The 9,735-nt window shown below is 54.4% G+C and overlaps 1 protein-coding gene across 1 annotated transcript in view; it reads left to right on the top strand.

Moving 5' to 3' along the window:
- Positions 1 to 8,696: 8,696 nt before the first annotated feature.
- The window catches only part of PLXNA2 (plexin A2), a 191,052-nt gene continuing 190,013 nt past the window's right edge, over positions 8,697 to 9,735 (top strand). Inside the window, exon 1 of the mRNA XM_004578685.3 lies at positions 8,697 to 9,430. The gene's annotated coding sequence lies outside the window, so the exon portion shown is untranslated. The remainder of the gene's footprint in view (positions 9,431 to 9,735) is intronic.

The raw sequence follows: 9,735 nt of genomic DNA, 5'->3' as shown, positions 1-9,735 counted from the left end.
ATCGAAGGCACTGTAGTCACCCATGACTCAGAAAGATTCATACCCGCGCAGTCCTGCACAGGAGCATTTATCAAAGGCAGGCAGAGACAGAAATCATCCCACTTGAGACAATCCAAAGGCAAAAATCCTATTTCTCATCTCTGCCCCTGGATTGCCCTCCCTCACCAACGGTTTGGGCACTGACCTCCCCCTAGCTTACAGGCGGCCCCTGCTCAGTGTCCAACTTCCTGTCCCCATCCTCCAAGGACAGATCCGGAAAGATGGTGGCCTGGCAGCATTGGAAGCAGCTGACTTGCTGGTAGCTCCTTCCAGGTGGGGAAGCCAGAGCCAGGAGAGGGAGGTGACTCACTTGAGGTTGCACAGCCAGGAAGTGGCAGTACCGGAAATGGAACTCCTGTCCCGGGACTCCAGGTGGGGGGTTTCCAGCCTTAGTTTTGTAATGGAAAAAGCAGTTTTCCTTCAAGCACTGTGGACAGCAGCCAGAATAGAGGCAGGATTCCTGTCCTCAGGGCCTTTCTCTTCCTTATCAAAGGCCGCTCCCCTACAGGCGCTGCTATCACTTATAGCCCAGCTCTCTCACTCCTGGAAATATCTGCAAATGAGAAAAGTGGCCTGCAACCCTATATTTATAGCAGCGCAATCCACGCTAGCAAATACACGGAAACAACCCACATGCCCATCGAAAAAGGAATGGATAAGGAAACTGGCATATCTATGGAATGTTACAGAACCACTGAAGAAAATGAGTCTACTATTTGCATGGCGCACAACTGGAGACCATTATACTCAGGGAAATAAGCCAATCCCAGAAGCACAAATATCATATGTCTCCAATATCAGGCAAATTCCACGCAAAATACAAGAGCAATAGATATATAGCTAAGCATGTATACACGTATATTCATCTAGAGGAACTGTATAATGGAGACTACCACACCGGGAAGTGAAGATAGAGTGCGGTATGCCTCTGTACTCCCAAATCAAAGGAGAGCTCCCAGTGAGGCTGGTCCATACACCTCAACAATAGGATACTAGCCTTTCTACCATTGCTATACCCACAATGCCATGTTACACTTAAACAGCAGAATGCTGGAGTGTGACTGTTGCTGAAGGATTTACTACTGTAATAATATGGGGGAAATAGCTGGGGGGAGGACTGGGGAGGGAGAAAGGAAGTGTAGGGCAGAGTCTCTATACCTGCAAAATCATATAATAAAAATAATAATAATAAAAGAGTGTCTTTCACCAAAGGAATAACAATGAGCCCAGTCTAACACAAGAGTACTTCGACAAGGTTTGTGGGAAGATGGAAAACAAGGCCATTTGTTTTTTTATGTAAAAATTCTTTCATAATACCCAATGTGCCTGAACTTTAAGAGTCTCCAAAATGGATTTCCATTTTTTTCTTGCATTGTGATAAACTAACCTTTTCATTCCATTTTTTTTTTCTGTGAATCATTGTTTCCTCTTTTTAAAAGATTTACTTTGAAAGTCATAGTTACGGGGGGGGGGGGGGGGACACATACAGAGGGAAATCCTCCATCCACTAGTTTACTTCCCAGTTGGCTAAAATGCTCAGCACTGGGACAGGCCAAAGCCAGGAGTCAGAAACCTTCCCAGATGCATTAGAAGGGAGCTGGACTGGAAGTGGAGCAGCCAGGACCTGAACCGGTGCCATCACGAATGTCAGCACTGCAGGTAGCAGCTTTACTCTCTACACCACCACACCAGCCCTTACATACATGTTTCTGAAGTGTCCTTAAATAGTCTAATCCTTAGACTAGAGAGAAAATTAAGTATGGGCCTTTCTTTCCAGGAATTCAAAGCTCAGGGCCCTGAAAACAATGTTCCAGTGACCTTTCATCGTTGTACCACCGCAGGCTGGATGTGGTCGGTTTTGACTTTCAGGCACGTGGGCCATTTCAGACACGGTACTCCCCTTCACCCTGGTTGACAGCAGCTCGGCACACAGGCTGTGATGTGCACATGTATGTCCACATGTCTGGTTGACTTAAGTGCTTATTTTTGTGGGCTTGACTCTGCAAGCCTCTTCCCCGGGGCAGGGCCCCACCCCTACACCAGCCCCCACCAGTCTGGCTTGAAGTCTCCCAGACTATGTTCGGCCACTGTTTCTGCACTGCCTCGCAGGAGACTGGACACAGGCCACTAGGGCAGGGTCGGCCCTGCCTAACCAGCGCCTGCTCATCACTCGCAGCGCACGCAAGGAGGCCCTGGCACCAGGTTAGGAGCTCCGGAGAGCAGGCAGGAAGAAGTTGGAGGCTGGGGCGGAGAGAGGGCGAGCCTAATGGCCTGTTCCTGAAGAACACACAGAGGCAGAAGAAATTCTTGTGCTATCATTCTTGTCTTTCTTTCTCCCCTAATTAGAAGGATCTGGGAGGTCAAGTCTGTTGGGGTTTGTAGGGCACGGATGCAATCACCAGGAAGGCAGACTTTGGCATTTGCTTGCCCGGCTTCCCATGGACTCCCACAAAGACGGCTGCCACCTTGCTCTCTCAAAGGGGTGGGGGCGACGCACATTGCACCCAATTATCCCACTATTTTAAAAGACAGGCGTGGCTGTGGCTGGACAGCAGGTTCCCCAGGCAGAGGTGACATCAGCTCGTGGAGATTCGCATGTGTTGGCAACTTTTTTTCCTCTGGGCCAACACTCCTTGTTAAACACATACACACCCTGTGAAGTGGGGGAGATTGGAGCTCATTAGGATGACTGTTGATGATAATCATGACAACAATTACAACATGCTCTCCTTTGTAAGAGGAAATGACAGTGCTGACCCTCACATGGATTGAAGCTTGGAGATAATGCACCCAGTCTTGGGGTCTCCAGGGCCGCCCTTCTACAGCAGGGGCTCCCGGGTTTAGCAGGATGCTAAGAGGGATGAGGCCATGGCATTTGAAGTGTGGGATGGCACAGGGCCATAAATTTCTCCTCCTGGGTGGAGGGCAAAAGTAGGAAACCCAGGCGCCACAACCTGACCATATCCCGCATTACTTTCACAGCCCACCACTCGCCTCTCTGAGCCTCAGTTCTGCTCTGTAAAATGGGCTGTAATAATACTGGCCTTGTAAGATTAGAGTTCAGAGAGCATTGGCTCAGAGTAGACCTGTGGCACACTTTTAAAAAGTATTTATTTGAAAGGTAGAGCTATAGAAACAGAGGGAGAGATAGCAACATTGAAAGTGAGTTTCATCAGCTGGCTCACACCCCAGATGGCTATAGCAGCCAGGGCTGAGCCAGGCCAAAGCTGGAGCACCATCCAGGGCTCCCGCATGGGTGGCAGGGACCCAGATATTTAGGTACATTAACAGGGAGCTGGATCAGAAGTGCAGCAGCCAGAACTCAAATCAGAGCCGGTATGAGATGCCAGAGTTGCAGGCACCTAACAGCAGCCCCACATCAGCTTAACACTTGCTATTGTATTATGAGGAGTTACTGGCAACTGAAGGGAACTGTCCCTGGGCCTCAGAGTTTCTGATCTCAAGGTAATTAATTGCTCTGATTCGGTAAAATCGTATCTACCCCAAACCCAGAAGGCTCTGGGACTAGTCCACCCATGAGATCCGGAGATCTCAGAAAGCCCTGACAGCCCAGCTCCCACAGAAAACCCAAGAACCACTTTCATCTGTACCAAGAGGGACATTAAACCCAGGGAAGTTCATGGACATTCAATCCGGGGAAGTTCAAATCAGGGACTTCCAGGCCGCTAATGGGAGAAACTCCAAAATGCCTCTTTGCAGGGTGCATCAGGTGGCAAAGGTCAGGGCCATTGCAACTTCTGTACAATTGAGGGGTGTTCTCCCCAGGACCCCTGCCCTTCTCTTCCTCCCTGGGAAGGTGTGTATGCGTGTGTGCTGACCAGCACGGAGGACCAACAGCGCATGCCCGTGCTTTTCGCGATTCCACAAGGGAAACGAGCAAACCAGGATCTCTCCTGCCCTTTAGAATTTCCCATGGAGCACTGAGAGAGAAGAGCGTGTGTGTGTGTGTGTGTGTGTGTGTGTGTGTGTGTGTGTGTGTGTAGGGGGCAGGGTGGATAATGCAATCACCTCATAAGCAAAGAGCTATTCTGAAGAGCCCCATTGTGTCTCTGAACAGCAAACCAGAGAAAGAACTTCAGCTGCAACCATTGGGAAGCAAGATTTCCTCTGGGCAGAACGTGCGGCTTTCCAGACAACATGCCCATGTCTTTGGATGAACACCAGGGAAAGCTCTTTCGCAGCGTCTTGGCGAGTTGTGGCAAGGTTATGTGAGGCAAAGGGTATTATTTCCACATGGTACATGAAGAAACTAAGGCAGCTGGAGACACAGCCTGGGACTGCAGGACGAAATGGGCAGCATCTCGTTTATTGTAAACTGTCAGAAGAGCGAGAGCGAGAGCGAGAGCGAGAGAGAGAGAGAAGGAAACCATTTTCGAGAACCTCAGTGCAAAACACAGGGAAGCAACAAAGTCCTAGCTTGGTCCGGGACCGACCCAGGCTCCAGTTGCCGCACCTGGCGTCCAGTCGGCCACCCTTCCCGCCCAGCCCACCTCCCACAGGCTTCGGCTGCACGCAGATGAGTCTCTTCCCAGAGGGCCAGAGGATGGGAGTAAGGGTAGGGGAAGAGGGTGAGGCAGTCAGGGACACAAGCTCTGCTCGTGGGAGGCTCCGTAAGAAAGAAGTGGAATCCTGCCTTGTTTGATTTGGAGCCTTAACAGGCTTGCTACTGTTTGAAGCACACAGGAAAGTGGGATTTGTAGAGGGAGCAGAGGGGAGGAGAGCGGAGCCTGGCATCTTTGTGAATGGGGCTGAGGTTCTCAGAGCAGATGCCCTATGCATGGGTCCCCGCCCCGTTGCCAGGCTGAACGCACCCCCCACAACCCGTGCAATCCGGCAGTCTCTCTTCCATTCATGGGACTTGGCCCACACACTTGAGTCTGCCCTATCACACCAATCCCTTTATTGCCAACAATGTTGGGGTAGAGGGAGGGGGCGGCAGCTCCCGTGGCTGCCTGGCAGTGTCTGCTGGGCGAAGGTGAGCAGCAAAATGGCAGAGATAAAGGCCCACCCACAAATGCAACAGGCTCCTGCCTCTCAGGGTGGCCAGGCCAGGACTGGGCTGAGAGAGGTAGAGTTGGTGGTGGCATCAGACAGCCCAGCCTCAGAGCCTGCCACAAGCCTGCCCACAGCCACTGTGCCACCCACAGATGACCCGTTGATACTGGCAAGCAGGAGCCACTCGTCCCTACCCTTCCTCACCAGGCCCAGCCCCATCCCACCCAGCCCCCCTCAGTGTATGTGCACACACACACACACACACACACACACACTGGCAGGCCACACTCCCATGCTGAGCCCTGCCGGCTCACCTCCCCCACCGCTAAAGAAGAGTAGACTTAGAGTTTCCAGCCTGCCAAAGGGTGGCCAGCTTCCAGCACCAAAAATACCTCCTACAATTCAAGGGGCTACCGATGTGGCGTCTATCTGTGAGGCTGCTGCTGTGACAGAGAGGGCTTCCCTGGGGACAGCTGGGTGCCCACGGTGTCCAGGCCCCAGCCTTCAGTGCTTGCCCTGTAGCACCTGGGGAGGCTGCTCCTGGGCTCCAAAGTGCAGTCTGGGGCTGCTCAGCCAGACCCGCCTTCCCTAAAGCAAAGTCTCATTTCTCAACAGACACCTGCACCTCCATTCTGGAACGCCATGGCCCCACTCACTCCCACTTCTCCTGTACTCCAGCCCGAGTCAGCCAGCTAGCAATGAGGAAAGCACAGACCCAGGCATTGAACTAACAATGCAATTACTGCTAATGACTTTCTGCAGGCTGAGGTTCTGGGAGTACAACAACTGCAGGAAGTTGGCTGTCTTTGGGACAGAGAGGGAGAAAGATATTGGGCTTGCTGTGATGTTTCCAAAGGTAGAATTTGGCATAAACAGACACACACACACACACACACACACACCCCTTAACTCACTCAGCCAATTGCTTATAATTAGTTAGTATTTGCCCCATTGGGCTGAGCTGTGGCCAGCCCTCAGGGTGGAGATGAAGGTGAGTGCAAGGTGCTGGCCAAGGACTGGTCAGTCCCCAGAGGCCTTGGGTTTGACATTAGCTAGACCAGAGGAGGAAGAATACTAGAAAGCAGAATAAACACAAGAGCATTAAGTTTGGACAACCCAAATGAATACGGGTGTCTGTACTCTGTGAGATTAGCTTTGTTGCTATTTGTAGTAGGTGCCAGGAGTTAGGTGCCTTGCAGTTAAGACCCTGGAAGAAACGCCCATGCCCAGGCCTGGGTACCAGCATTGGATTTCCAGCTCTAGCTCCTAGCTCCAGCTTCCTGTCGATGCGAACAGGGAGCCTCCAGGCACTGGATTCCTTTCACTAGATGAAGTTCCCAGGTCCAACTTCTACCCTCACCCAACCCTTTCCCAAATCAATCAATCAATAGTTTTAATGTGCTTGAAGAAATAATTACACACCATATATAGTTCCATTAAAGGAAGAGAGCTTGTAAATGTGTACTTAATAAGTGTCTGGAACAAATGAATGAATATGCACCTTGCAATCAAAAGGACGGACGATGTGAGTGTCTGTGGAGAGGAGAGGTTCACTGTCTTAGGAGGTGTTATATGTCAAAACACAAGCCACAAAGCTGAGCTTTCCTCATTCACCAAGTATACTGTCATGTTTTACTAAGAACCCTATTTCTTCTGACCTGCTAACCCTAAAAGTTACACTGTTTCCACTTTCACGATTACTACTAACTTTCCAAACACTTTCACGAATCTATCATCCTTCCCTTCGCTCTGTGGAAGGGATGTAGAACTCTCCATTTTGCAGACAGACAAGCTGAGACCTCTGGAAGTTAAGGTTGTTCCCTCCAGAGTGGTTAGCACTCTCCCTGAGTGCCACCTCAGCAGGGACTCCCATACCCTATGTGGCAAAGATCTCAGACGCTGCTCAGTTGCCCTGAAGTGGGCGGCACTGTGTCCCACGATCCCCCCTCCTGCTCTGGATTCCTCCTTCCTTCTTCTCCCTTTTCCTCTTTATTCTGGAAGGGGAGGGGAAGAGCGGAATGACACCAGGGGTACCGGAAGAAGTCTGGTTCGTTTTATGCGTCCTTGCTATTCATTCTAGCAATCACTGCTGTCCCACAAGGATAGGGAGTAGCATCAGAAAGCTTTGAAATTGTCTCGTTATCTTCTTAAGAAGTGATTCCATCAAGACCTGGGGAAGAAATGTGTCCTCCCTCTCCCAGAGTTACACTTCCTTTGGTTTAGGACCACAGGCCCTGAAGCTGTGACTGGGGTTAGAGTCAGTCCACTGAATAAAAGGCTCAGTACAGCAGATCTGCTTACTAATAACGAAGGGAAAACACGGTCATCATTACCTGGCGTGTTACCAGTAACTGCCAAGGACGTTCAAAGCCAGGAACGGATACAGGTACACCCCTTGTGATTGCTCAGGACGCAATCAGGAGCAATCTACAAAAGTTACAGAAACACACATTTATATGATTATAATGAACTGTTGAAGCTGAAAGCTCATCCCGGCCCACACAGTCTAGACTCCCGCAACCTTGCCATGACCAGGCACCCTTTGGGATGAAGGGTGAGTTTAACCTTCCTCGCCCCAACACCTTGCCTCGATGCTCTGAGAATTTCTTTCAGCTGCTCTGCTGCTTTCCGGAGGCACCTGTCTGGGTTTTCTCTTTCTACCACTGAGCACTGTGGCCACGAGAGGGCAGTACAGGAAGCTGCTCGGGACTCGGACATGTGGAGTAAACTCGCGTGTGTTCTCCAGGCAAGCAGGGACCCCGCAGATCCTGCGACCTCGCTGGGGTCCAGCTTGCAGGCCCCTTGGGAGAGGTGCGTCCAGCAGCTGCCGCGGTGACACTGGCACTGCGCGGCGCTCAGGCAGAGCGCCAAGGTGTTACTGTCACCTGGAATCCAGAAATTTTTCCTCCTAGGTTATTAAAATAAGTTGCCTTAACTGCCAGATTTCGGATTGCCCTGTCAGGCAGGCTCCTGGGCCTGCGTAAAAGCAAAGCTCCCCTCCCGCGTCCTTGTTTAAATACCGTGGTCCCCGACCCAGCCGGAAGCTTGAGATTCAAGGAGCAAAGCTCTTCTTCGCATGATGAAAATAATCATTCATAGCAACAACTTCAGCCCCCGCCGGAGAGCCAGTTGGCTTTCTGATATTCACAAGCGGAAATGTGCTCCCCACACACCCCGAGACCCCGGGACCCCGGTCCCTCCCGTCTCCACGGAGGTCCACTCTTGCCCACTCACCCCTTACTCTCAAATTCAAGAGCAGAAGGCGGAGCTCAGGACGCGCGCGGTGACAGGTGAAGCCGGGGGAGGGGGCCCGGCCCCATCACACGCACCCGTGCACTCCGGGGTGGGGGGTGGAGGTAGGGTGCTGGGTTGGCGGGGCTCGCCAGGCCTCAGCCCGCCTCCCCCAAGGCCCCAGCGGCATTTTCGTTACTCATCCCCTGGGCCACGGAAGGTGGCCGGCAGGTCCGGGCTGAACCGGGCACAGGGCAGGCGCCGGTGCCAACCCCGGTTCTCCTTTGTTGACAGCTTGCGCAGGAGGAAGTCCGCGCGGGCGGGGGGCTGGGGGGCCGGCGGCGGCGAAGGCGGCGGGCGGTGCCAGCGGCGGGCGCGGCCCCAGTCCGGGCGGGCGGGCGGGCGGCGGCGGCGGCAGCGAGCGGGTTAAGGCGCGCGGCCTCTATGATAATGAGCTGCGCGGTAATATAGGGAGGCCGGCGCCGAGGGCTCGCCGCCGCCGCCGCGGGAGCCCGAGCTGCCGGGCGCAGCGGGTCCGCGCCAGACTGGAGCGGGAGGGTGGCGGAGCGCAGTCGCCGGGGACCTGGCATCGCGGAGCGCGGGCGATCGCGAGAGGGAGACCCCGCGAGCTGGGGAGCGGCCCGGAGCGCGGACGCCGGCAGAGCAGAGCACAGCCCGGAATAGCTCGGGAGAGCGGGGCTCCCGGAGGAAATGGGACTGTGAACGACCCGGCGAGCCAGAAGGGGAGGAAGCGCCGCGGTTGCTGATGTCAGAGCAGCCCGGAAAGTCGCCCTGGAAAATATCTGAAGACAGCAGGGGCTCTGCTGCTAGCCCGAGAAGGACCCAGTCGGCCACCCCCACACGCCCCCTCGGCGCCTCCCGGTGCCCTCAGCTAGCGGGCGACAGCGCTCTCGGCCGGGCTGCCAGAGGGGAGCGCGGACCCGACACCGAGGGGCCACTCCAGGAATACAGATAAGTGGCAGCTGGCTTGCCGTGGGTCTTAATGCATTTGGACTCCATGTGGATTTGGTCGTCCCCGTGATTCGGAGGTGCGAGCAGGAAAGGGGCGCGCGCAGCCCTCGGCTGCCGGGCGCCGAAGCGCACGGAGCGGGGACGGAAGGACAGACCGACGTCGCCGAGCTGGGTAAGCGGTGACGGGGCCGGGCGCTGCGAGCCGGCGGCGCCCTCCGCCCTCTTCCTAAACGCGCGCACGCCCCACGGCGCGCCTCCCGCGCCCGCCTCTCCCGGGTCCCGGCCCCAGGCTCCCGGGTTCACCCACGGCGTGCGACGAGTCCCCACGCGCGAGGTCGATCACGTTAGCGACGGGAATGCGATGTGCGCCCCAGTGCCACGGACTCGCAGCCGGCCTCTGGCCGCCGGCTGCCGGTTGCCCAGCCTGGGACTGCGGGTGGCGGCAGCGCTCCGTGGTGCGTCTGCCTGCACCGAGCA

Source organism: Ochotona princeps, chromosome 10 (genome assembly GCF_030435755.1).
Source record: "Ochotona princeps isolate mOchPri1 chromosome 10, mOchPri1.hap1, whole genome shotgun sequence".
Lineage (NCBI taxonomy): Eukaryota > Metazoa > Chordata > Mammalia > Lagomorpha > Ochotonidae > Ochotona > Ochotona princeps.
This window is presented reverse-complemented; position numbering and strand designations above follow the sequence as displayed.